Consider the following 27,198-nt stretch of genomic DNA (forward strand, 5'->3'; position numbering starts at 1 on the left):
CCCAGTTGGGCTTCCTTCTATGGTGTGGGACCCAAACATTGATCTACACATCATCCACATGGGTTCAACCCAGCCTTTGTTACAAGGTCTGGCCGAATACATTGTTATGGACAATGCACCTCCTAAAACCCATCTTATGGGCTCTATGGGCCCAACACTTACCCTAAGTGGTCCCTGGGCCAAGCCACCTTGTAACACCCAGGTATTGTGGGTAGATGCAAGATTATCCCATCAGGTATTATCCTCAATGGTCTTACACTTAACCTCTCAGCCCATAATGATCATACACTGCCCGACAAGAGAGGACCTCTCCCTCGGCTGCAAGGAATAGTGTTGCACTCTCTGCTTATATGGATCCCGAGAATTAAAACCTTTTGCAAACCATTTTGAAACCATACTATATATACTTTTATATCTCATATAAAATATATTTTGCAAAACAAATCTCAACGATTGAAATCAGCTACCGGTAATCTTGGTTTCCATCAGTGAGAGTGCATCCTCGACCATTACCTTTGTCCAACAAAGGGGCTGATCCTACCACTATGATCACCCACTCAGATGAATTCTCAAACTGTCCCAACATACCTAGGTTTTGACCCCCGCTAAGGATCTCACTAATTGGTATATCAAAAACAGCCCAATCCGACACCTTGTGCAGTATCATAATCGAGTCTAGGGGTTGGGTGTAACTTTCTAGTTTTGCCCATCAATCTCCAAGGTCCAAGGAAATACTAGAATATATGATCATGTTCATAGATTCAATTAATCCTACACTATATGTGCCTAGGGTCTCACCCTGGCAGCTACGACAAGCCACCCCAACCGACTTGGTGGCACCACAGTGTCAGCCTTGTCAAGATAGGCATCCCTAGACCGACCCACTGGCTGTGAACATTCTAAACTCACACGAATCTCGTTAAGTGTCCAGTTTAAGGGTATTACACAGAAACATACCAAGGGAACTTGAATCAAATATGCACTTTTATTCATTTACAATAAACTCATAAAGTACATCATTCTGATTGAAGCTAAGGGCATACAAAACTCTCTAACAGCTTCCACTTGCACTCAGGTCCAATCAAGTATGAGTTGGAGTCCCATGCTTTCCATGTGTTTCTCAAACACTTTTTGTGATAGTGGCTTTGTCAATGGGTCTGCTACATTTTCTGCTGACGGTACCTTCTGAATCAGGACACCCCTCTACCAACAATCTCCCGTAGTATGTGGTACTTCCTCTCGATGTGCTTCGACTTCGAGTGGGCTCGTGTCTCCTTAGCCTGAGCAATGGCTCCATTGTTGTCACACAACAATGGGATGGGTGATGTGCTGGACGGAACTACTCCCAACTCGTGAATGAACTTCTTCATCCACACGGATTCTTTGGCAACCTCACTTACGGCAATGTATTTGGCCTCGGTCGTGGAGTTCACAATGGACCCCAGTTTGCTGCTTTTCCAGCAAACAGCACACAATCCTATCGTGAAAACATATCCAGATGTAGACTTTCTATCATCTGGATCCAACTGGAAATCGGCATCTGTATACCCTTGGATCTGTAGTGAGCTACCATCGAATACTAGACAAAACTCTTTTGTCCTTCGAAGGTACTTAAGTATGTTTTTCATAGTAGTCCAGTGCTCCTGCCCTAGGTTGGCTTGAAATCTGCTTACTACACTCATTGCCTGAGCAATGTCAGGTTGAGTGCACAGCAAGGCATACATGATGCTTCCTATGGCAGAGGCATAGGGAATGTCTTTCAAGCCATCAATCTCCTTAGAAGTCTTGGGAGACATCTTCTTGGAGAGAGTGACTCCTTGCCTGAAAGGAATATTTCCTTTCTAGGAGTTTTCCATGCTGTATCTTTTGACTATTTTGTTAATGTAAGCATATTGGGATAATCCTATTATCCGCTTCAATCTATCTCTATAGAGTCGAAGACCCAGTATATAGGAGGCTTCTCCAAGATCTTACATAGAGAATTTCTGTGAAAGCCATATTTTCACTGTAGTTAACAATCCTACATCATTCCCAATGAGTAGAATGTCATCTACATACAGAACCAAGAAGATAACCTTATCTCCACTATACCTCCTATAGACACAGGGTTCATCCAGATTCTGCTCGAAGTCAAACGATTTGACAGTAGAGTCAAAACGGATGTTCCAACTTCTAGAAGCTTGTTTAAGTCCATAAGTGGATCTATTAAGTTTACATACCATGTTTTCCTGATCTGCAGCAATGAAGCCTTGCGGCTGCAGCATATAGATATCTTCAATAAGATCTCCATTCAGGAATGCAGTTTTGACATCCATCTGCCAAATCTCATAATCATGGTATGCTGCTACAGCTAGCAGGATCCTAAGGGATTTAAGCATGGCCACAAGCGAAAAGGTTTCCTCATAATCGATGCCCTCTTTCTGAGTGTACCCTTTTGCCACCAGACGAGCTTTGAAGGTCTCAACCCTACCATCGAGGCCCTTCTTCCTCTTATAAATCCATTTGCAACCGATTGCTTTTACCCCGGAGGGTGGATCTACTAGAGTCCAGACTCCATTGGTCTCCATTGAGTCCATCTCTGCCCTCATGGCCTCCACCCACTTCTGGGAATCTATGTCCAACATACCTTCCGCGTAAGTCATGGGATCCTCCTCACTAGTCAAGGTTTCAACCAGGTAACTATCCTGGTCATAACCATAACGGACTGGTGGCCTGGATACCTGAGTGGATCTTCTAGATTGGTCACTACCTAGAACTTGTGGGACATCTCCCACTGCTCTTGAGCTCTCCTCATCAAGAACAACTTCCTGACGATGGGTGTCCAGGATGAAATTGGTTTCCAAGAATTGTGTATTTCGATTGTAGAACACTTTCTGCTCACTTGGGTCATAGAATAAGTAACCTACAGAGCCTTTTGGGTAGCCTACAAATAGGCAACGGCTGGTCTTGGATTCCAATTTGTCTGCACTTGTTCTATTAACGTGTGCTGGACAACCCCAAATCTTCAAGTGTCTAACACTTGGTTTCTTTCCGGTCTAAAGTTCATATGGAGTGTTCAGAACCGATTTGGTTGGAATCCGATTCAGCACGTAAATCACAATCTCTAATGCGTAACCCGAAAAGGATGTGGGTAACTTTGAGTGTATGAGAAGCGACCGGACCATATCCAATAAGGTTCTATTCCTCCTCTTTGAAGCACCATTAAGTTGTGGTGTAACAGGAGGAGATAATTGTGATACTATCCCATTATCCTTTAAGTAGTCTCTGAATTTGTCAGAGAGATACTCGCCACCTCGATCTGATCGAAGGACTTTAATTACTCTCCCTAACTATTTCTCGACCTCTTGTCTAAACTCTTTGAACTTTTCAAAGTATTCAGACTTGTGTCTCATTAGGTACACGTAACCATATCGTGAAAAATCATCTGTGAAGGTGATGAAATACACGTGTTGATTCCATGTCCTAACACTCAGGGGACCACATACATCAGTATGTAATAGGTCAAGTGTGTCTGTACATTTTTCAGGCTTACCGTTAAATGGCCGTTTTGTCATTTTACCTTGTAGGCAAGGCTCACAGGTAGGAAGATCTTCTACAGTAAGAAAATCCAAAGGACCATCCTTTACCAACCTAGTGATTCGGTCAACACCGATGTGGCCAAGTTGGTAATGCCACAGACACGTGGGATTAACTGTATCACGGGCTCTCTTCTTGGGGATTTCAGCCGATGTAGTTTCGGTTATGTTAGTTTCTAGAGAAGGATGTAGAACATAGAAACCGTTCTCCAGTTCCCCGTATGTGATGAATCTGTTATTTCTTTTAATAGTAATCGTATTACTAAAGAAGACAGAATAACCATCTGCACACAATTTTGAGACAAAAATCAAATTTCTCCTTATATTTTGTACATAAAGACAATCTTTTAGTACAATTGTTCCTTCTCTAAATAGTAATTCCACGGTTCCTATGGCCACGGCTGCTATAATTGCAGTAGTCCCCAAGTAAAGTATGACTTCTCCTTCACTCAGCCTTTTGCTTACTTTGAACCCCTACAGTGAGTTACATGCATGAGTTGAAGCCCCGGAGTCAATACACCAGGACGCAGAAGCTACCAATAAATTGGTTTCTATAACACAAGTTTCGAAATTACCTTTCTTCGATTCCAGGTAGGCAGGACAGTTCCTTTTCCAGTGGCCAGTTTTCTTGCAGAAGTGACAGGCATCCGATGCTTTGTCTTTCTTCTGCTTCTTACCCTTAGTGGCTTTTTTCTGAGGCTTCTTTGCCTTCCTCTTTCTCTTGCCTGTCTTGCTAGCTTCAACAAGCATAGCTACAGGCTCATCCTTTCTAATCAGTTTTTTGGCTCTTTGCAACATATTGTTGAGCTCTTGCGAGCTGACATTCAGCTTGTTCATATTATATTTCATAATGAACGGATTAAAGGAAGGATGTAAAGAACTAAGGATAGCATCTATCTGGGTCACAAGGTCCAGCCTGGATCCAAGAGCCTCCAGTTCGTTGATGTATCCCATCATCCGAAGACAATGGTCGTGAACTTGTTGGCCCTTGGTCTTTTGTGCGGTCATGAACTGTTTCAAGACCTTTTATTGAGTAGAATGATTCTGCTCTTCATACATCGTCCTGAGACTATCCAATATGTCCTTGGCAAGTTTGATCTGATCGAACTACCTCTGTATCGGGTTGTCCAAGGAGGCAATGATGTAACACCGGGAAAGGGAGTTTTTCTCCTCCCATTCCATGTAGTCTCTCATTTGGGCCTCAGAAGCCCTATAGCCCGGATGCTCCGCGGTAGGATTCGTTGCCACTTTGTCTAGCTTTTCAGAAGCTAGGACCAGCATATGGTTCCTGTACCAATCGGCATAGTTTGGGCCCTTAAGCATGTTGTCGTCAAGAAGCTTTGCAAATGATCCGTTCGCCACTTTCTGAAAAAAGAGCAAACGTCAGCCCACAACCTTAATTTGATTCATGTTCATTACATAGATATGGATTTTAATCTATGATCCATTTCCATTTATTCATCTCTGAAATTTCCCTCCTTTCTCAATGATGGATACTACGGGTTATCTCTAGAAATGTGGGAAATCACATAGGGTGCATGGAGCCAACTGTTTCAACTGCATAACCCCACCACCTTTTTGTGAAGGATCATATCCACTCATCATATGAGTTTTCCCTTTGGCCTCTATCAGACAAGGTTCAAAGTTGTTTTCAGGTAAACATTTCTGTCCAGTGAGTGCTTACCCATCATATTCGTGAATGCCAAGGTACTGTAAGAGAGTTCCCATTTTCTGGTGAAGCCCCTCCCACATCGGTCTATGATGCCCCTACCATCTTATGAAACACTCAGACAAGTCCAACAGCAAATGGATAGCCCATTTTTTGGTGCGTTTCCTCATTACTAAGGGACCCCTCCTCATGCTAATGATGGAAGGCCTTTAGAGAGTTCATCATATGAATCTCCCTATCACTTGCACTCATATTTGCTGGAGGGAACAATTATTACGCCCTAGTTTGATTTATGTCAAACCAAAGTGGCTCCCACTGACTTTCATAAAGTCAGATTTCGGTGGGCCTTAATCGGCTAGGGTTCCGCACGTAACCTCTTGATGAGGTGTGGGGCCCACCACTGAGGGAGGTCATCCAATGACCAAAAGGGACACCATGGCAATGATGTGCATTCAGCCATGGTGTGCACAAGAGCCACTATTGATTGAGTATGGGTCAAACACTTATGAACCATGTATGAAGCACATCACACATCCATACATCTCATGTAGGGATAAATTGATCCAATCAATTAATCATCTGTAAAGCCCATTGGAAGCCCGTTTTAAATCCATAATATTAACCATTAATAGTATCTAGGTATATGGGCTGAATTAGGTTACCCAGTTCGGCCCATATAGCTTTATCCTTTGAAGTGGGCTTTTGGCAGTTTTAACTATTTAAAACTAGGCCTTTACAGGTTGGGCTGAATTAACCATTTAATTAAATATCAATCCCCAGGCCCATTAGTGGGAAAATTAGGGCTGACTTTCAGCCTTGATTAAACCCTAGATTTGGTCCAAACAATTGAACCAATCTTGGTTCGAATGGGTCTAGGGTTTGATCTTTAATTAAATCTTTAATTTAAGAAAATAATTTGAAATTAAATACTGATAAAAAGAAATCAAGAATTAGTCTAACAGGGCTGTTCGCACAATCCATCCTGCAAAACAGAGGTTAGATCACAGAATGCAGTTTCTCAAACTGCAAATCGTAGGTAGCGAATGTCCCATCTGTGAAATCTCCTTCCATGCGCTGCCATCTTCAATCCAAAAATAAAATAAATAGAAATCCTATTTCTATTAATAATTACATCAGATCGAATGCCTAATACATTGAGTCTAAAAAAAATATTTATAGACCAAATGTAATAAATAAATCAAGAAACTACAAATCTTGCATGTTCCCTGTGCAAACCAAGAATTCGATCTCCTCTTGTACGAACAACCCATAAATCAAGAAAATCATAAAGAACTATTCTAAACAATAATCAGATTTATATAAAATTAATTTCAAATTATTTGCCCATCAATTTTGGGAACAAATTTCCCAAAACTATATCTGCACAAATCGGGTAGAACGCATTCTGCGCATTTGCGCAGGTTCAGATCTGAAACAAATTGGTTCAAGATTTGAACCATGGCTCTGATACCATTGAAGGGATAGGATATCCATCAGATGGACGCCCAAAGATTGCGGAATAAGGGGGCGAATTTCAAAAATTTTTCTCTCCCTTAAACTAGGAATCGCATTCCCTATTTAGAAAATCATATTTTCAAGGATCATTCTTGAACCATAAACTGAACCAGATCTGAACCAAAATGAGTAGGAGAGGATGTACCTGGTACAGAGAAACAATATCTCCCAATGGAGGTGTTCACGCCCAAGGAAGGATCCAAAATCTGCTCCCACTGAAGATGGCGTAGTGCAGGGTGGAGCAGAATCGGCAGTGTTATTCCAAAAGAACTTGACCCTCCGCAAAAATCAACAAGATGGCTTGTGAAACATAGCTCCAATCAATGTTTTCCCCAAAAGATTGAGATCAAGATCAAATCTTGATTACTCCTGTAGAAAGTAGGAGATCAAACTGCTGGAGGCGGTGGCTGCAGGAAGGAAGCGGCAAGAGAGTATTCGCAGGGTGCAGAATTCTCTTTTCTTGTGATCTCAGCTCTGAAGACAAGAATTGTGTTGGTTGCATGCAAAAAGGCTGCCGCCCCTCCTCCTTTTATAATCTTAAAGGGATCGACTCCTAATCCCATAAGGAGTTGGTGATCCAAATCATATTTGGATTAGAAGTCCCTTTAAGTGATAAGGGATAACCCGTATCTTATTAGCAAATCAGATGAGCCATCTCCTAATCTAATTAGGAGGCTTCCAGATGTAAATCTTATTTAGATCTTGGACTCTCTAAGTGGAGAGCCTAGGCCCAATCCTATCAGCTGATCCATCTCAGAATTTGCCCCTTTTTAATTGACTGATCAAATCAGCCCAGATCGAAATGGGCTTAAAGCCCATTAAGGTTATGTACTCACTCAGCCTTTCAAACTACAGCCCAGTTGGGCATTCCTTGTATGGCATGGGACCCAAACATTGATCTACACATCAGCCACATGGGTTCCACCCAACTTTTGTTACAAGGCCTGGCCGAATACACTGTTATGGACAGTGCACCCCCTAAAACCTATCTTATGGGCTCTATGGGCCCAACACTTACCCTAAGTGGTCCCTGGGCCAAACCACCTTGTAACACCCAGGGACTGTGGGCAGATGCAAGATTAGCCCATTAGGTATTATCCTCAATGGTCTTACACTTAACCTCTCAACCCACAATGATCATACACTGCCCAACAAGAGAGGACCTCTCCCTCGGCTCCAAGGAACAGTGTTACATTCTCTACTTATATGGATCCCGGGAATTAAAACCTTTTGCAAATCATTTCGAAACGATAATATTTATACTTTTATATCTCATATAAAATATATTTTTTAAAATAAATCTCAATGATTGAAATCGGCTGCCGGCAGTCTTGGTTTCCATCAGTGAGAGTGCATCCCCAATCATTACCTTTGTCTGACAAAGGGACTGATCCTATCACTATGATCACCCACTCAGATGAATTCTCAGACTGTCCCAACATACCCAGGTTTTGACCCCCGCTAAGGATCTCACTGATTGGTATATCAAAGACAACCCAATCAGACACCTAGTGCAGTATCATAATCGAGTCTAGGGGTCGGGTGTAACTTTCCAGTTTTGCCCATCAATCTCCAAGGTCTAAGGCAATACTGGAAATCTAGTCCTGTTCATAGATTCAATTAATCGTACACTATATGTGCCTAGGGTATCACCCCGGTAGATGAGACAAACCACCCCAACCGACTTGGTGGCACCACAGTGTTAGCCTTGTTAGGATAGGTCTCCCTAGACTGACCCACTGGCTGTGAACATTCTAAACTAACACGAATCTCGTTAAGTGTCTAGTTTAAGGGTATTACATAGAAACATACCAAGGGAACATGAATCAAATATGCACTTTTATTCATTTACAATAAACTCATAAAGTACACCATTCTGATTGAAGCTAAGGGCATACAAAACTGTCTAACACATATCAACCATGTAACTCCCCTAGTTTACCATAGAATTTGCATAAAGACCCTCAGAGATCACAACATTGAATTTAACTGGGAAAAGGGCATACTTTGACTATTTTAAGGCCAAAAATACCCCTGAAATGATGCCCTTAAGGCATCAAAATGCAGAGTTATCACACCCCCTAACTTAACCATTACTAGTCCCTTAGCAATGCAGCCTTAAAATTACACTGAGCATAGAGATCCTTCCCCTCTCAAGATCATCCCTAACAAAATTAGTCAAGCATCCTGAGTTCAAAATTCTCAAACTCTGTAGAGATCGGTATTGGGCTTAAGGGGTAAAGTTGTCTTACTTTGAATATTATAGAAGCTTGGCTTAAAAATCTTATTTACTCTTCCATTTACAAACTATCTTGATAAGCTAAGATTGATTTTACAAATCAGGCATGTATTCTTCTTATCATTTTTTACAGTGGATTATTACCCTTGAACTTGATTTGAACACTTATTTCTATTGTTACCTTCCACCGTTTTACGCAAATCTCAACACTTGCCATAGGTGAAGAGACCCAGTTACTAAGTGTTAGGTAAGTGTCTTTTGCATTTCATTTTTCGTTTGACGCGAAACTCGACACTTGACTTAGGTTAAGAGATCCGATTACTAAGTCTAGGGTGTTCATTGACCTTTTATTCTATTTTTTTTTTTGCAACATTATTCAAGGCAGTCCACTGTTTCTAACAATTTGAAGAATTTTTGTCTAATTTCTCATTGTTTCTCTTATTATCTTAGTAGGGGCAAACTTGGAAGTATTTTTCAATTTCTAAATGGTTTCAACAATATTCAAATGAAACCAATTTTGACTCCTATCACTTGCTACAAATTTCTATAAAATCATTCTTTTATCACTTTTCTCAACTTTTTCTATTTGAGAATCTCTTTTAATGGAAAAGAATTAAAAAATTTTTAGTGAAATTTTAGTTCTACATATTTAAAGGCTTAGCTTCAATTTTTTTTCAATCTCTCTCTCTCTCTATCCTCACCCCCAACTTAAATGGCATGACTAGAATGATGTAAAAAGGCTTTGGGCCAAAGGGAACAATGAATAGGGTTTTCCTAAGGAGTTCAAGGTCTGCCACCTGGTCTCGAATCAAGAGAAGGAAATTCAAATCCTAAAAGCAAAAAACTACATTGGGTTGCCTCCCAACTAGCGCTAAGTTTAACGTCTTCAGTCAGATGCATTTACACACTTCTTCCATCCAAACTCTCAGACTCACTTTCTTCTTCATACCAATAAGGCTCAGACTAGGCTAACCAAGGGGTAGATAAGTCATTCACAAGATTGTCCACTATGTCTACATTGCATTCATCTTCCCCTAGGTTTGGATACTTAGAGGCATTGAAAACATTCAACTGGAGCTTCTGCTCCCCAAACGAGATGTCAATTTCCCCTGAGTTACAGTTGATATTTGCATTGGCTATTGCTAGAAATGGTCATCCTAAGATTATTGGGTTATGGTTCAGTTCTTCGATTGGAGTCATGTTTAGGACAACAAAGTCTATAGGGAAATAACAGTTCTCTATCATGACATTGACATCCTCGATAACACCTCGAGGAGTCTTGACCGACCGATCAGCGAGTTGCAGAATTATCGAGGTAGGTTTCAACTTGTCGATCCTGAACCTTTCATAAATGATGGACGGAAGTAGCACTAGCCCTAAGATCCAATAGGGACAATCAAAGGTGATTCTAGAGATGATACAGCTAATGAGAGGAGCACTCGAGTCTTTCATCTTCCGGGAAAGTTGGTTCAAGAGCATCACTTTTTGTGGGGCTGATCATGGCTCCTTCTTTTGGGTGCATAGCTCTTTCATAAACTTGGCATAAGCCAGGACATGTTGGATTGCATCAAGGAGAGGGATGTTAATGTTTACTTGTTTGAAGAATTCCCTGATCTCCTCGTTGTGAATCTCTTTCTTTTTCCGCAACGGTCTGGCTGTGAGTGCGGTTGGAAAGGGGGCCATAGGTTGGTTCACTTAAGGCTCTTCTTCTAGGTTTTCCCTTACTTCTTCTTCCCCCCTCCCCCCAACTTAGGGTTTTTCGTCTCCTTTCCTTCTTCTTCACTTTTCTTCTTCTCATACGGGTCTTCCAAAATTCTTCCACTCCTTAAACTTGTAACAGCTTTAGCATTTTTGAATTGGGGGTTCTTTGGTGGTGGTTGAATTTGTTGAGGAAAACCCGGTGGCTAACTCCAAGGGTTTGCAACCAGTTGACTCATAAATTGCCCCACTTCTATCCTTGCATTAGCTTCAGCTAGTTGTCCTTTTTGGCTTTCTAACCTAGCAATGGATTGTTGTTGATTTAGGATCAGCTACTGAAGCTACATGAATTGATCATCTACTGAACGGGATTGCAAAGGTTGTGGGTAACCGTGATTCAGTTGGGCCGGTTGATTCCTAGGGTACACCTGCTAGAATTGACTTTGTACTAGTGGCCTCTGAAACTACTGGACCATGGAGTTGGATGGATGTTGATATTGTTGGGACTATGGATTGGGTTGATGTGTCCTCCAAAAAAAGTTAGGGTGATTTCTCCACCCAAGGTTGTAAGTATTTGAATATGGACCATTCTTGGGCCTTGAGAAACTCTAGGCTGCCTGAACTTGTTCTTGGATAAAGGGTGGAAATTGGGCCGCCGTAGGACAGTCATGAATCTGGTGGGTTTGGGCTGGCACAATTGGAACACACTTCAAAATAGGATGTAGATGGGCCCGATTGCTGGTTAAAGGTGAAAAACTGGTCAAGCTTCTGGGCTAGAAGATCTACCCTATCCAACTTTCTAGAAATGGCATTCAAGTCCATTTTTACCTCGAGCTCTATATTATTCTTGATCTCATAGAGCCCTGCCCTCTTTGAGGGTCCCACCGACCTTTTGTAGGAATACAAGGATGCATTGTTAATGGAATTCTCACTCAGGGTCTCAAAAAGAGCATATGCTTCATCCTTGCTCTTGCTCATAAATACCCCCTCTCCCTCCCATAGTATGCATCTACCATTTGCCTGTACTGATCTGACAAACCTTCATAAAAGGCTTGGACAATTTTCCACTAGGACAAGCCATGGTGTGGGCATTTTTTCATTAACTCCTTCATCCTCTCCCAAGCCTCATGAACTTGTTCACCCGGTGTTTGGGTGAATGCAGTGATGGCTCTTCTCATGGTATTGGTTCGGCCTATAGGATAGAACTTTCTAAGAAATTTTTGTTGCATTTATGCCCAAGTTCTAATGGGTCTCCCTATAGTCCCTAACCAGTGCATGGCCTTATCTTTCAAGGAGAAGGGGAAAAGAGTCAATCTAAGGGCATCATCATTGTAATTCTGGATAATTACAGTGGAACAAATTTCCAGAAACTCGTCTATGTGCTTGTATGGGTCATCACTCGGGTTCCCATAAAAAGAGGGGAGCATCTGGATTGTGCTTGACTTACTGTAAGGCTTGAGTATTGGGTAACTGAATACCGGATGAAAGGTTATATTGGGTTCGAGTGAAGTATTCCTTCAACTTTCTGGGTTGGGCATCATTGATTCCAACCATTTTGTTGCATTGTTGGTAATGGAGGTTTTTCTCTATTTCAAGTATGGGTTCTACAGTTCTCTCCTTAGAGATCTCCTTCCCAACATACAACTCAGAAGTCCCTTCTCTTTTAGTTGAAATTTGAAATTTAAATTTTGAATCTAATTTCAAATATGGATTTTGAAATTTAAATTCTGAAATTTAAACTCAATTTTCAAATTTTCTCTTTTTTGTGTTTTTATTCTTATTAATTTTTATTTTATTAATTTAAATATAAATTTTTTGAAATTTTAATTCAAATTTTAATTTTAATTTTTTTATTTTAAAAAATTGCAAGCAAATCAACCACACGACCTAGGGCCGACCTAGGGTTTCCTAAACTAGTGATTCAACCAATGTGAATCCTTTTAGGTTCACTTGGAATTATACCACCTCCTTTAGTTAGCCAAGTAAGAGGTGGGGATGTGGGAGGCTCCCCTTGCTCTCGCAAGGACCAAATTAAGTAACCACAAAACCCGCTTAGGCGTAGCTGTTTAACCTCTTTCCTTAGACACCAACCGTTGGTTATGGAAAGTAATCACAAGTTTCCCTAAAATTCAGTACACCTTTGAACCAAATGTGAGGCTTCTCTAAAGGATCTTGCTATCCAAATTTTAAATTAGGGTTTAGGGTGAACCGCACGTGAAGGGTGGTGATTTTTGGGCCAAGGAAGGGTGATGAAATCCCCACCTTATCTTATTTAAGTTGAGTGCCCTTAAATGGATTAACGAAACAAAAACAATCAAACAAAATGAATGCAACTAATTACAATGCATGAACAATTATTTCTAAAATTCAATTCAGCAATATAACATAAAATAATAAAATAAACTAAGCAAAAGAGGCAATTAAAATAAAAAAAAAAAAAAGAAAACCTAACACATTCACAACTAACAATGATAATTTCAGCAATAAAATAATCATATATGATGCATGTTCTAGAATATCAAACCCTAAATGTTGGAATACAAATGTAAGAATTTTAAAATATTAATTACTTTATTTATTTATTTTTATTTTTATTTTGAAATTCGAAATTTTAGATTTAAATTTCGAAATTTGAAATTCATACTCAAATTCAAATTTAGAATCGAATTAAAATTTAAATTTAAAATCAAATTTGAAATTTAAATTCAAATTCAAAAATTTGGACAATTTTCAAGTTAACAATTAATTATTCAATTAAATAACTAAAACAAGGAAATTAAATAAAGCAACAAATAATTATAACAAATAGAAAATAAATGAAATAATTATGCTAAAAAGATTAACAACTACCAAAATAAATTCTAACAAGAAAATTGTTATTCTAAAAATTAAACCAAAAATAAAATAAACAAAATAAAATTATGCAATAATAAATAAAATAAAATAAAATCACAAATCTAATAAGACAAAATTTTGAACAAGAAATTAAAATAAAGAAAGAAAAATAGATATAGAAAGAATACGAAAGAAAAATAATACTAACAAAAATAAATCAGACTAGAAAAAAAATTAATTAAAAATTCAAAAATCACTATTCTACTAAAAAAGTAGTGCAAAAATAAAAATAAAAAAAAATCAAAAATGAAATGGGACAACTACACCTGAAACACAATCCAAGTAGTCTTCTCTTCTCTTCTCTCCTATAGTCCTGCAATGCTCCGGTACCCCACCTTTCGCTATTTCATCTTGCAAAATCAAAGAGGAGTAAGAATTAAAATGAAATAACAGATTAAATAATCAAATGAAAATAAAAAAAAATAATAATCAAACAGATCTGGATAAAGCAAATAATAAATTTTCTCCGTTGCTTCCCTGGCAATGGTGCCAAAAACATGGTGTATCTGGAAAAGTGTTGTTAACCACTTCGAAACACCAATTTAATATTTATAAATTTTTTTTTATTCTCAAACAAATACAAACATAGTAAATGGGTGAGAACGGGTCGTATCCACAGAGATACAAGGGAAAAACAGTTATGTACTTAGATCCAGGAAAGAGAATACAATTGAGAATTGCAAAAAATAATATAATAAAATTTATTAATATTGAAATTAAAGGTTCAGAATGAAACAAGACAATAACTAAAATTCAGAAATTAACAAAGTACTGAAATTAACAAATGAAATAAATTCAAGTGATCCAAAATTCAGATCCAGTGGCGGTAGCTGCAAATTGGCTGGACAGCTTGCAGAAACCCCTCTTGACAAGAACTGGGCATCCTTCCCCTCTTCAACCCTCGAACCCCTTGAGACACCTTAGCCTTGAACCAGACGAATTCAGATCTGCAAAATAGAAAAACGAACATGAATTAAATCTTAAAGAGTGTTGAAATAAAAATAACGAAAAAGAAAATGAAGAAAAGAAAAGAATGGCTGATTAGATCTAGCGGCGGTATTTGCAGAGTGGTTGAACAGCTTGCAGGAACCTCTCTTACATGAACTGGGTGTCCCCCCCTTCTACAACCCTTGAACTCCTCAGGAAACCTTATCCTTGTAAATTGGGTGAATTGACCAACCCCTTTTATAGGGCCCCTGGGGTCCTTTTTATAGAGAAGGGTGGACATAACTGGGAATAGAGAGAAAGAGGGAGGCGAAAACTGGATTTTAGCAAAGTTATGGGCACCCTAGGGTTTCTAATGGAGGGTTAGGATGATTCTGAGGTGATCCTAGGGCTGAGAAGAAAAGAATAGGGTGCCCAATATTATGTAGGGCTGATATTTGGGTGCCTAGAAATGAATAGATAAGATTGAGGCACCTAGGGTTGAAAGGTGGAGATTAAAAGAGGTGGGTGGTGCCCTAGAGTGGATGGCTAAGATAGAAGATGGAATTGCTGAGATCTAGTAGTTAAGGGCTGAATGGTGAGGATTAGTAGTTAGGTGGCGCCCTAGGGTTTAAAAACTACAAAGATAGTGCCCTAGAATGGATGGTGGAGATTAGAAGAGGTGGAGGGTGGAGATTAAACAGCTAAGGGTGGCTAGGGACTTCTAAGGATGAAAAGAATAAGTTAAAAGGCAACCTAGGGTTTGATAAGGAGAGGGGAGCATGCTAATACATTAGGAGGAGCGTCAAACTGGTTTTAGTAGATAGGAGGCGCCCTCCTATTCTATGTTTTTCACAAAAACACCCCCTCTCTCAGCCGGACTTCACACCAGCTTCCAAAAAACTACATTTCAGCCATGTAACTTCTCTCGTTTTCCACAGAATTTGCATAGAGACCCTAAGAGGTCACAACATTGAATTTAATTGGGAAAAGAGAATACTTTGACTATTCTAAGGCCAAAAATACCCTTGAAATGATGTCGTTAAGGCATCAAAATGCAAAGTTATCATTGCCCATATGCGGGAGATTAGCCAATCAACTTTCAAGGTTAACAAGTTCACTACTTTTTGAATTTCTTCAATCTCTTGTTGGATTTTTACTTGATCTCTGGTAGGTGTAGTCATCTTTCCAGTTGGGAGCATTAGACTTCAAATGGGATGCATACATGCATGGAATGAATGCAAAGATGATGCAAGCAATGCCCAAACTATTTGAGCCGGTATCTAGAGGGTGTTTGAGTGGAAAACCTAGGGTTTTATGTGAAGATGCTAAAAGGTGTTTATATGAGAGTTTTAATGTTTTATTATTTTTATTTGGCTATCCGAATCGCACCCAAGCGCCACTGCCCAAGCTACCTACGTACCCCTTGTGAAGGATCAGACCATTCGTAGTTCTTGAAAGGGTTGCAAGTTTGATCGCATATTTTAGTTATGTTTTAAGCGATATTCTCTGGTATTGACTAGATCTTGGATGTTGACTATGAGAACTATGCAATTTTTTGTTGATTGCCTCGATCCTTGGTGATAAGATCAATACTCACCCAACTTAAAGCTCTTTGGTGGGGGATTGGGTATTGGTTTAGGTGGCAAAGGTGTTAGATATCTACTCTTGATCAGCTACAGAGGTAGGGAAGAAAAGGGATTAGTTATAGTTTGATGTATCTATGTTAAAGAGGAAGGTTGATGTATAATGGCAAATACAATAGTTCTTTTTTATCTCAACTAGTGGATTTGTGGATGCTGGGCAGATTTTCTCATGCTTAACTCCCCATTTGATGTGTAAACCAGCCTTTTGTCATTGAGGAAGCTTGTCTTATGTCATCCTAAGGTGTTTTAGATTAACAAAACTTTTGATAAATTGTTCCCATGTCCTCTGAGTGTCTAGGTTGAGCTAGGGATTCCAATCCAAAGCGGCTACTTTTATGCTCTTATATCCAAGCTGCAACATGTTTGTACAATAAAAAAGGATGTGATTTCGGGGACAATTAGATCCTTTGTACTTGTGGAATTTTGGGATTTTAACATTTTTAGGCATGTCAAGGTTGGTGGAGGGGATAAAGCATTGAACTTAATTATTCTTCTAATTGGGATGTTCGTATGTCCTTTAAGTCTTTTGGCCAATTCTTCTTGGTAGAGCATAATTGGAAAATCTTGCCCAGTGGGAGGTTTATGAGAGACTTGCTTCATGACGATCCTGAAAGGGTTCTTTTTAGTTTAAGAAGGATTTGGACTTTTGTTTTATTAGTGTTGATGTTTTAAAGTTGGTTGTCTAAAGGGCCTATGTTGTTGGTTCTATAACGGTACCAACCTAGGTTGTAGGCATCTAACGGGTGGGAATAAACAGGTGTAGGCTAAGGACTAGTTCTAGGGATGAAACATGTGATATGCTCATGCAAATGATGAAGTGGAGGCAAAAGCAATGGAAAACCACGACCAAACTGACCTGCCCCTAGTATGCACCTAAAGCTATTGAGGTTGTTATGACTTGGCTAACTAGTTATTAGATCCTAAGCAAGAATGGGTTGAGGTTAGACCTGACTTGTGAGGGTGTAGAGTGCTAGGGGTGAGGTAGAGGTAATAAACTTGGTGTGAAGTTTTAGGGTTGTCAATTCTATGGTGGTTATTGATTGAAGGAGTCCTAAGAAGGCTAGATGTGTAGGTGATTAGATATGATGGCTTTTTTGGAGCGGGTCAAGGGAACCTAGCAAGGATGTGAAAGAATAAAAGAATCTATGGTCAACTAGAATAGGTCATGCAAGGGGAATGCCTTAAATTAGTGGACCAATGTCGAAAATTAAAGAGCATTTAGAAAGTAAAAAAAAAAACTAAGATTGAGCTTGAAGTTGGAAAACAAATACAATGTTTAAAGAAGCTTTGAAAACTCGATAGAAATTTGTTAAAGTTTGTGGAATGTTGACTTTTGCAATTGACTTGAAATTATGTGAGTTAGGATTTGATAAAGAGACTTTATTTGATAATCCTTATAATAGAATCTCATGGTTTGATAATGGGCCTTTCCCTTATTGTGTTTTTGTTGACTTGATAGCTAGATATTGAGATTTGATGCTATTTGGTACATTTGTTCTTTTCCTTCAGTTTATTATTATTGATTTTGGGACCTAAGCAGTTAGTGGTATAATTAAAAATACTCTTGAATTTTAAATAAGGTTTGGACTTAAAGGAAATGCCAAGAGTATTTAGTTCCTATACCATGTTTATGAACAACAAACCTTTTGATGTTTTTCGTTAAGGGCAAAATCATTGGGTCAAACATTTACTTAGTTTGGAGAAGAGCAAGAAAGATATTTGAAGGATCATGGGAATGTCTTTTCGATACTAGCTAAAAGAATATCCATCCCTACACCATATGTCTACCAACTTGACATCCCAGAGTTTTGAAAAAATGAAGGTCGAAGTGGCCTTTTGATGTTATTTCTCAAGAGCTACTCATAGGGCCAAACATCTACTTGGTATAATGTTCAGTTGAGGGAATGGAGCATCCTTGGATACTGGTCAAGGGAGGGTTAGACCCTTTCCATATATATTTATTTGAAACTCCTAGAATGGGTCAATGTGGTGTTTTAATGTACTTTCCAAGAGTTGAATTCAATGCATCTTACTTAGCTAAGGGGTGGACACTGGACAAATGGTGAAAGAGGTAAAAAATGGCCTTTTAATGCTACTTTTCAAAAGCTGAGCTCATGGAATCATGCATCTACTTATCCAAGATATGGACATGGGACAAATAACGAAAGGGATTAAAAATGGTCTTTTGATGCTACTTCTCAAGAACTGAGCTCATAGAGTTATGCATCTACTCAACCAAGAGATGAACATAAGATGAAGAATAGTAAAAGTGATGGCCTTTTGATGCTACTTCTTTAGAGTTGAAATCATAAAGTCATGCATCTACTTAGCCTTGAGAAAAACAGCCTTGAGTGGCAAGATAGGCTTCTCTAAGTATTTCAAATCAGAATTTTAGATTTGGAGAACTTAATGGATTTTGATCTTGATTTTAGATTTGATTAAGCTTTTGAGCATAACATTGATAGCTTAAAGGGTACTTTGATGTTTTTTTTTTAGATTAAGCTTTTTTCTATAAGGGATTTAAGGGTTATTTTGATCTTTTCAAAGGACAGCCACATAGTGCAACACTCATAGTGTCCTAGTCCTAATTATGCTAAGGTCCTTCTATCTTACTTCCATCTAAGGCTATGAGCATTCTAAGTGCAGCATGAAGTTGTTGGGAGAGTTCTAGACTCTAAGGTTCTAATAAAGTTGCTAGCCTTCAAACCTCCACCCATGGACAAATGGGCTTCTTTGGTTGGTGGCTAGTTTGAAGGTTTTGGTGGAGCTTTTAAGGACCAAAATCTAGGGGCACACACCTATTACCCTTCCTCTAATAGGTGAAATGAAATTCTAATTTTATTTACATGAGAGTGTGTATGACTGCGAGTGTTCAAGCATGCGAGAAAATTGAATAGGAAAGTAACAGAACAAAAGAAAAAATGGGAGAATGCAACCACATGTTTAATTTTTCAAACAATCCTACAAGTTTTCAAGTGGCAACATTTAGGGATCTAGTAGAAGCTAGGTTCTCTCAATGCTTTTTAAATAAAACAAAGAGAATGAAAGAAACCAGGAAAAAATGCAATTTATTGCTAACCAAAACTAAGCTAATCATATTCAGTTATATAGAAAGCAAAAACTACAAATTTTGAGAGGTTACCAAAGGTAAAGAAGGGGAGGAAAAAAACTCAAAAGAAAACAAAGAAAAAAAAGGAAAAAATCCCACTAGTTGCGATAAACACTTAGTGCACTATGACAGAGTGTGTGGTGCGATAACCTAGCGTAGGGAGGGTAGAAGGGTGCGACTAGGTGCAATAAGACTGAAATACATTGCGATGGGTAGGTCCTAAGGTGCGAGGAGGAGGTTCTAATTTGCGATGAAGTTGATCTGAGTTGCAACAAGGTTGAATTGTGTTGTGATGAGGTTGATCTGAGTTGCAATGGGGTTGAACTGTGTTACGATGAGGTTGATCTGAGTTGCAATGAGGTTGATTTGAGTTGCGATGAGGTTGAACTATGTAGCAATAAAGTTGATTTGAGTTGCGATTTTGGGCTTTTGGGTTGCGATGAGGTTTATCTGAGTTGCGATGAGGTTGATCTGAGTTGTGATAAGGTTGATCTAAGTTGCGATAAGGTTGGACTGAGTTACAATTTTGGGCTTCTAGGTTGCAATAAGGGTGATCTAAGTTGCGATAAGGTTGGACTGAGTTGTGATTTTGGGCTTCTGGGTTGTGATGGGGGTGATCTGAGTTGCGATTTTGGGCTTCTGGGTTGTGATGAGGGTGATCTAAGTTGCAATAAGGTTGGACTAAGTTGCGATTTTCAGCTTTTGTATTGCGATAAGGGTGATCTAAGTTGTGATTAGGTTGGACTGAATTGCGATTTTAGGTTTCTAGGTTGCAATAAGGGTGACCGAAGTTGTGATAAGGTTGGACTGAGTTGCGATTTTGGGCTTTTAGGTTGCAATGAGGGTGATCTAAGTTGCGATAAGATTGGACTGAGTTGCGATTTTGGGCTTTTGGGTTGCAATGAAAGTGATCTAAGTTGTGATGAGGTTAGACTGAGTTCGATGAGGTTGAAAGGAAGGTGTGATTTGGATTTCTGTGTTGCGATGAGCATGAATGAGGTTGTCACATAGATGAAATGAGGTGTGATTTTGAAGAAGTGTCTTGGTTGCGATTTTGACAAAGGTATGATTCTTGGTAAAGCTTCAGGTGTGATTTTGGAATTGAATGGCTTTGGTTGATTGCGTTAGGAAGGTCTATCACGCCCAACCTTCTTGAGGTGCAATTTTGAATCGTAAACCAGTAAGCTTTAAACTTGCCAACACAAAACAAAAATGACAAAATTGAGTCTGAACAACACCCCATAAAGATTCAAGTTCTCCCTAGTGGAGCATCAGCTGTGAGCTTCGAGAATCTCATGGCAGCTCAAAAGAGTTGGAGTTGCCACCCATTTTTTAGAGGAAATGGGCCCTCATTTTCAAGTTTGAAAAACTCAATTTAGTTCTTTGATAGTGACTTCATTTTCCACGGTAAAGGCACACAACCAAGAGATTTTGGGTTCTAAGGATTGGGAGAGAGAAGGTATTAGGCACCCCTCTCTTAAAGTTGCTGTAGTAGCCCAAAACGGGAGTTATTCAGGCTCAGAATCCGACAAAACACCAATTAACGGGATTGCTCAAAGCTCTTGAAACCCAACAAAAACATTCCCAACTTCGCCAAAATTGATTTGAGGTGATGTTATCGGGTCTTAGGTACTAGTTTCCCTAAGACCCTCGCCTCTCTACCTCTTTTTCTCAATCTAGAGGAAGCTAACAATGCAAATTGCCTAGAATTTAAGGATTTTAAGCAATCCTTAAATTGAAAGGAGATGGGGGGGGGTGAGAGGCTTACCTCTCATGTACAACCTTGAAACCAACTTTCTAGGAATTAAAATGACTTCAAATAGAACTTGACAAATGTAGGGGCTGGTTTGAATGCTTTTGGTGTTAAGACTAGAAAGGATGGGATGAGGCTTGAGCTTGGCTTCAGGGATTTTGAGATTTCGTGCAGAATGAGAGGTTACAGAAGTTGGAGAACTGCCCTCTTCCCCTCTTCTTCTCTTTTCTGGGGCCTCTCTTAGATTTCCTTTTCTCCCTCTCCTCAATCCCTGATCTCTCTTGGGTTTTTTTCTCTCCCCTTTGAGCTCGAATTAGGTCAGTATTTATAAAGAATGGGAGGGGGATCAAGTTTGAATTCACTCAGCTATAGTACCTGAGATTCTACAGTGATTTTTTCCACAAATAGGCAAAGATTATTCAAAGAAATAGGTGTCTAGTCAAGCTTTCCTGTTTGGTGAAACCCTTAGTTTGATTTGGGAGTGGTTTCCATGGGTTTTGTGTGTCCAATGGGAGGTTGGGGCGTCCCAGACGTTGCAGCCCCGTATTTGGGGCTGACAATGGCAAAAAATGTAAATTTGATGAACTTTTTAAAGTGGTTTTATCTTTTTTTGTCTTTAAGTGGTGCTCTGTTTGGTATTTTCAACTTTTTCTTTGTTACATTGATTTGACATCACTCATCACCCTTTCAATGTTTCAGGTTGGGCTAGATGATGTGGCAATTTAATTAGTGCGTTAAAATGACATCTTTCTAGTTTAACGGTTAAACGGATGAATTTGGTCATGAAATTTGATGTGTTGGGGTTTTTAGGTCTTCAAACTCAGTGGTGATGTCTGATTGGTCAAATGGGGTCAAGATGATTGAGATTTATGGCCGACAAATTCAGGTTTACGAGATTTACTGAAATAGAATCTTTATGTAATGAAGGGTCAAACGGGGGAATTTTGGGATGAAATTTGGTGGATTGGCATTTTTGAACGTCCAAAATCTAATGGAAGTAGTGGATCTTTGATCAGAGGTGTAGGTTGATTGATTTAGTTTAGATCATGGTCTTAGCTTATGGTTTTCCAATCAACTAGAGGGTTCAAAATGGAATCTTACTTTTTCAATGGTCAAACAGAGGTGTTTGGTCATGAGACTTGACATGCTAGGGTTTTTTGGGTCTCTGAACACAGTGGTAAGGTCTAATTTTTCATGTGAAGTTGGGATGATGGATGGTGGGCTCTAATTAATGAGATTTGTTGGAATAGGATCTAGGCTTGATGGGGGTCAAACGGGTAAATTTTGAGCCACAATTTGGCGGGTAGGCATGGATTAAGGGGAGGAGTCAAGTGGATGGTTTTGATTTGAGAAAGATATGGTCAATCTTAGTAATCATTCAAGGCCATCGGAATGAGATCTTGATGCCTTTGGGATTGATCATCGTAGATTTGTGGTGGGATTCATTAGTTTATTGCTTCCTAGTGGTCTTGAGGTGACAGATATGTTGGATTTGATTTTGGAGTTGGAGTTTGATTGTTGCATAGATCTGGTCTGTTAGAAAGGCAATTAATGTGATGAACGGTGGATCTTTGGAGTTTAATCATGAAAATCAATATGTAACTAAGTTGTAGTTTTCAATGTTTGGGATGATGTCTGATTGGACATTGATATTGATCTCAAGGTTTTTATTTATCTTGTAGATTGTGTTAGAGGAGGGTATTTCGGGTTTTGGGAAGTCTCAAGTTGATGCGGTTGTGTTTCTAAGTTTTTAGGGTATAAGAGGGGGTATGAAGAGGTAGGGCAAAGGGACCGAGAAAAAATTGTGTGCTAACATTTGCTGCTGATAAAGTCGGCAAGGAACAAGTTGGCGAACTACTCCCACAAACTGATTGAGTGAGGTGGAAGGCCGGAGAACCATCACCTAGCTGCCCCCTTGAAAGTTACCTAGAAAATCCGATACGTCAGCACGTCGGAGTACCCATAAAGGAGCATGAACGCCTTGAAGCTTCCCATGTGGTCATCGGAGTCTATCGTCCCATCATACATCTCCAACGTGGGAGCTTTGAAGTGTGGGGTGAAGGGATGAGAGATCCATCATATGGTCGCCCAAATCTTGCGGAATAAAGGGGGCGAATTTCAAAAATTTTTCTCTCCCTTCAACCGGGAATCGCATTCCCTATTTAGAAAATCATGTTTTCAAAGATCAATCTTGAACCATAAACTGAACCAGATCTGAACCAAAAGGAGTGGGAGAGAGGTATACCTGATACAGAAAAATATTATCTCTCAATGGAGATGGCACAGTGCAGGATGGAGCAGAATCAACAGCATTCTCCAAGAACCTGATCCTTCACAAGAATAACTGGATGGTACGTGAGCATTGCTTCCAATCAGTCCTTTCACAAAGGGCTGCTATCAAGATCAAATCTTGATTTCTCCTACAAAGTTGGGGATCAAACTAGAGGTCTGGCGGTGATAGGAAGGAGGCGGCAAGAAAGAATTTCGCATAGATTGTAGAAATTCTTTTCCTGTGTTTTCATCTCTCAAGACTAGAGATCTTGGTGTGTCTCTCTCTAAAGGCTGCCGCCCCTTACTTCTCTTGTAACCCTAAAGGATTAGTCCCTAATCCAATTACGAGTTTCTGATCCAAATCACATTTAGATCAGACATCCCTTTAGGTGATAAGGATGAACCCTTATCTTATCTATAGATTACATCGGTCATCTCCTAATCCTATTAGGAAGCTCCTAGATCTAAATCTTATTTAGATCTTAGACTCTCTGAGGGGATAGGGTCAAGGCCCAATCCTATCAACTAATTTAATTCCAGATCTACCCCTCATTTAAACTGATCAAATCAGCGCAGTTCAAAATGGGCTTTAGGCCCATTAAGGTTGTGTGCTCACTTAGCCTTCCAAGCTGCTGCCTAGTTGGGCCTCCTTGTATAGCATGGGACCCAAACATTGATCTACACATCAGCCACATGGGTTCGGCCCAGCCTTTGCTACAAGGCCTGGCCGAATACACTGCTATGGACAGTGCGCCTCTTGAAATCCATCAAATGGGCTCTATGGGCCCAACACTTACCCTAAGTGGTCCCTAGGCCAAGCCACCATGTAACACCCAGGGACTGTGGGCAGATGCAAGATTAGCCCATCAAGTATTGACCTCAATGGTCTTACACTCAACCTCTCAGCCCATAATGATCAAACACTGCCTGACAAGAGAGGACCTCTCCCTCGGCTGCAAGGAACAGTGTTGCACTTTCTGCTTATATGGATCCCGGGAATTAAAACCTTTTGCAAATATTTTAGAAACCATAATATATATACTTTTATATCTTATATAAAATATATTTTGCAAAACAAATCTCAGTGATTGAAATCGGTTGTCGGTAGTCTAGGTTTCCATCAGAGAGAGTGCATCCCCGATCATTACCTTTGTTCAACAAAGGGGCTGATCCTGTCACTATGATCACCCACTCAGATGAATTCTTAGATTGTCCCAACATACCAGGTTTTGACCCCCGCTAAGGATCTCTCTGATTGGTACATCAAAGACAGCCCAATCCGATACCTAGTGCAATATCATAATCGAGTCTTGGGGTCGGGTGTAACTTTCCAATTTTACCAATTAATCTCCAAAATCCAGGGCAATAATGGAAATCTGGTCTAGTTCAAAGATTCAATTGATCCTACACTGCATGTGCCTAGGGTGTCACCCTAGTAGCTGAGACAGGCCACCCCAACCGACTTGGTGGCACATCAGTGTCAGCCTTATCAGGATAGGTCTCATTAAATGTCCAATTTAAGGGTATTACACCAAGGGAACATGAATCAAATATGTAATTTTATTCATTTACAATAAACTCATAATGTATATCACTCTGATTGAAGCTAAGGGCATACAAAACTGTCTAACAGAAGGGGCTCGGAGATGATGTCCTAGTTAAATGTGTTCATCCTTCCAGTTGGATGGCTTTGGCTGGCCGAGGCATCAGCTCGGCTCTCCCTGACTTGGTTGAGCTCATCCTTGATAGCCCCGAGCTGGGCTTGCAGGATCACGATCCAAGGGTCAAGGGGACATGTGCCCCATCCCGGTCCTCGCGGAATCGGTGGAAGTCGGCTTGGATCCCCGAGTACTTGAACGCGAGTCTGTGTCTGTTCCTTCTGGTATGACAATCATTTAGGAGGTTGTAGAGGTCCGGGACCTGTGAGGGAGAGGCACAACGTCGGTCCTCTGCCCTTGAATGGAGGCTATGGTGGTCGAATCACCCGCCTTCGTCCCTAGAGTTCTCTCTTCTTTAGCGGCGGTGGTGTTGTTTGGAGTTCTGGCGGTAATTGTCAGACTATGCTGGTCCTTCTCCCCTTTGGCTAGGAGGTCTTGCGTTCCTTGGTGGCTGGTTGGTACGTTGGCTGCTACTTGATTCTGAGGGCTCGACTCGGTGGAAGTTAGCGGAGCAAAGGGCTAGCGGGTCCATGGACTCGCATTGCCCCTGATGATCCAATGCCCTGGGCCACCCTAAGGGCAGCCACCTTGAGGGCGGCCTCCTGCCTAGGGACATACCTCCTCGATGCGCCGGGTGAGGTAATCCAAACGGTCGAGGACTGCTTGGAGCTGTTCATTGGTGACCAGGTTCTAGGTGTTCCTGGTGTTTCGTACCATGTTGACCATAGCTTAGGAAAGTTCTTTTGAATTTAAGGTAAGTAGGGGGGTGTCTTAGTGATGGTTCCCACTGATGGCGCCAATTGTTGATGCTCGGATTGGCCGAGGACAACACTGTCAATTTGTTCCTAAGCCCGAGTAGGACCGAGGTACCTGAGGTTCGAGGGCTAGTGACCGAGGTGGTGAAGATTCGAGGTCCGCTACGTCTTGTGTCCGAGGTGGCCGAGGACCAAGGGGTTAATTCTGCAAGAGGAAAGTGTTAGTGGCCTCGGATGAAGACCCAAGGAGAGGACTCCAATGGTTAAGTTAGTAACGAGGCATGGTTTGAGGTGCGAGCACCCAAACGACTTCATTGGAGAGCTATAGATCTCAAGTGCTAGTAAGAGAGCTCCAGCATTCGATGCTTTACCTAGAGGGGGGTCACCTCATCTTTATACTTGAAACCATCTAGAGGCAAGGTTCAAATTATCGACATGTATTGGCTCGTATCGGCCGATACATATCATTCTAGGACCCTTCCAATACGCCCCTACAGTTGGTGTATCGGAGGTCTGACCGATTCAAGGGGTAGAGGAGACCTAAACCGGCCCCCCTGAACCGGTTGAAAAAAAAAAAAAAAAAAAAAAAAAAACAATAAAAATGTGTATCGATTCACTCGATACGCCCCTACTGGTGTATCAAACATATTGATATTTTGGACCTTGCCTGGGGGTAGGTGAGCTCGGACAGTGGGGATTGAGTCCGTACGCAGGGAGCATGGCCATCCTAGGCCGTCAGGTGACCCTATGCTATTGGCTCCCCGAAATCCGCCAAGCTGGGCAGCGCGCATTCGTTGATTGTTGAGCTCTAACCCGCGCTACCTGACACGTGGGTGACCCTATGCTATTGGCTCCCCGAAATCCGCCAAGCTGGGCAGCGCGCATTCGTTGATTGTTGAGCTCTAACCCGCGCTACTGACACGTGTGAGTCCTGCGATTGGACAGGCCATTTACACCTGGATCAGATGTTAAAGCTTGAAAGGCATTGGTTAAAAAATAAAACATTATAGAAAATTTGCACCCTAAAAAAGACTGAAACGAAAGAAGCTTAATAAACAAGAATGGTTATTATTAATAATGAAAATGGTTAAAATTGCAGAAAAAGAATTTAAGTATAATGTCTAACCGTGTTTAACAGGTCCAACCACTGCACTACTAACTCAATCAATGTTTTTCTAAGTGAACAGTTCAGAGCCTAAAAAGAACTTGGAGTCTTGACCAGGTTACAGGTATTCCGCAAGTCTAACCATCCTGGCCAACAATGGACCGAAAGCATTGATATATATGAACCAATGAAGTAAACCAGCTAGACCAAACAAAGTTCACAAACCGGAAAAGGATTGCAGCCATAGAAATGATGTAGTAACTCCCATAAAATTACACAACATTGTTTGTTTATTACATTACATTTACCACACACAAAAAAAAAAAAAAAAAAAAAAAATTCCTTTCGTCTGTCTTTAACTCTCCATTCTTCTCCATTCATTTACA

General features: G+C 40.3%; 1 non-coding gene across 1 annotated transcript; it reads left to right on the plus strand.

Annotated features, from left to right (window-relative positions):
• Positions 1-11,770: 11,770 nt before the first annotated feature.
• On the plus strand, positions 11,771-11,877 carry LOC148874701 (small nucleolar RNA R71). The gene has a single exon (XR_016106183.1). It is a non-coding gene; the product is annotated as a small nucleolar RNA R71 (small nucleolar RNA).
• Positions 11,878-27,198: the final 15,321 nt, after the last annotated feature.

Source organism: Nelumbo lutea, chromosome 1, assembly GCF_056320005.1.
Source record: "Nelumbo lutea isolate HS-2025 chromosome 1, American lotus-T2T, whole genome shotgun sequence".
In the NCBI taxonomy this organism is placed as follows: domain Eukaryota; kingdom Viridiplantae; phylum Streptophyta; class Magnoliopsida; order Proteales; family Nelumbonaceae; genus Nelumbo; species Nelumbo lutea.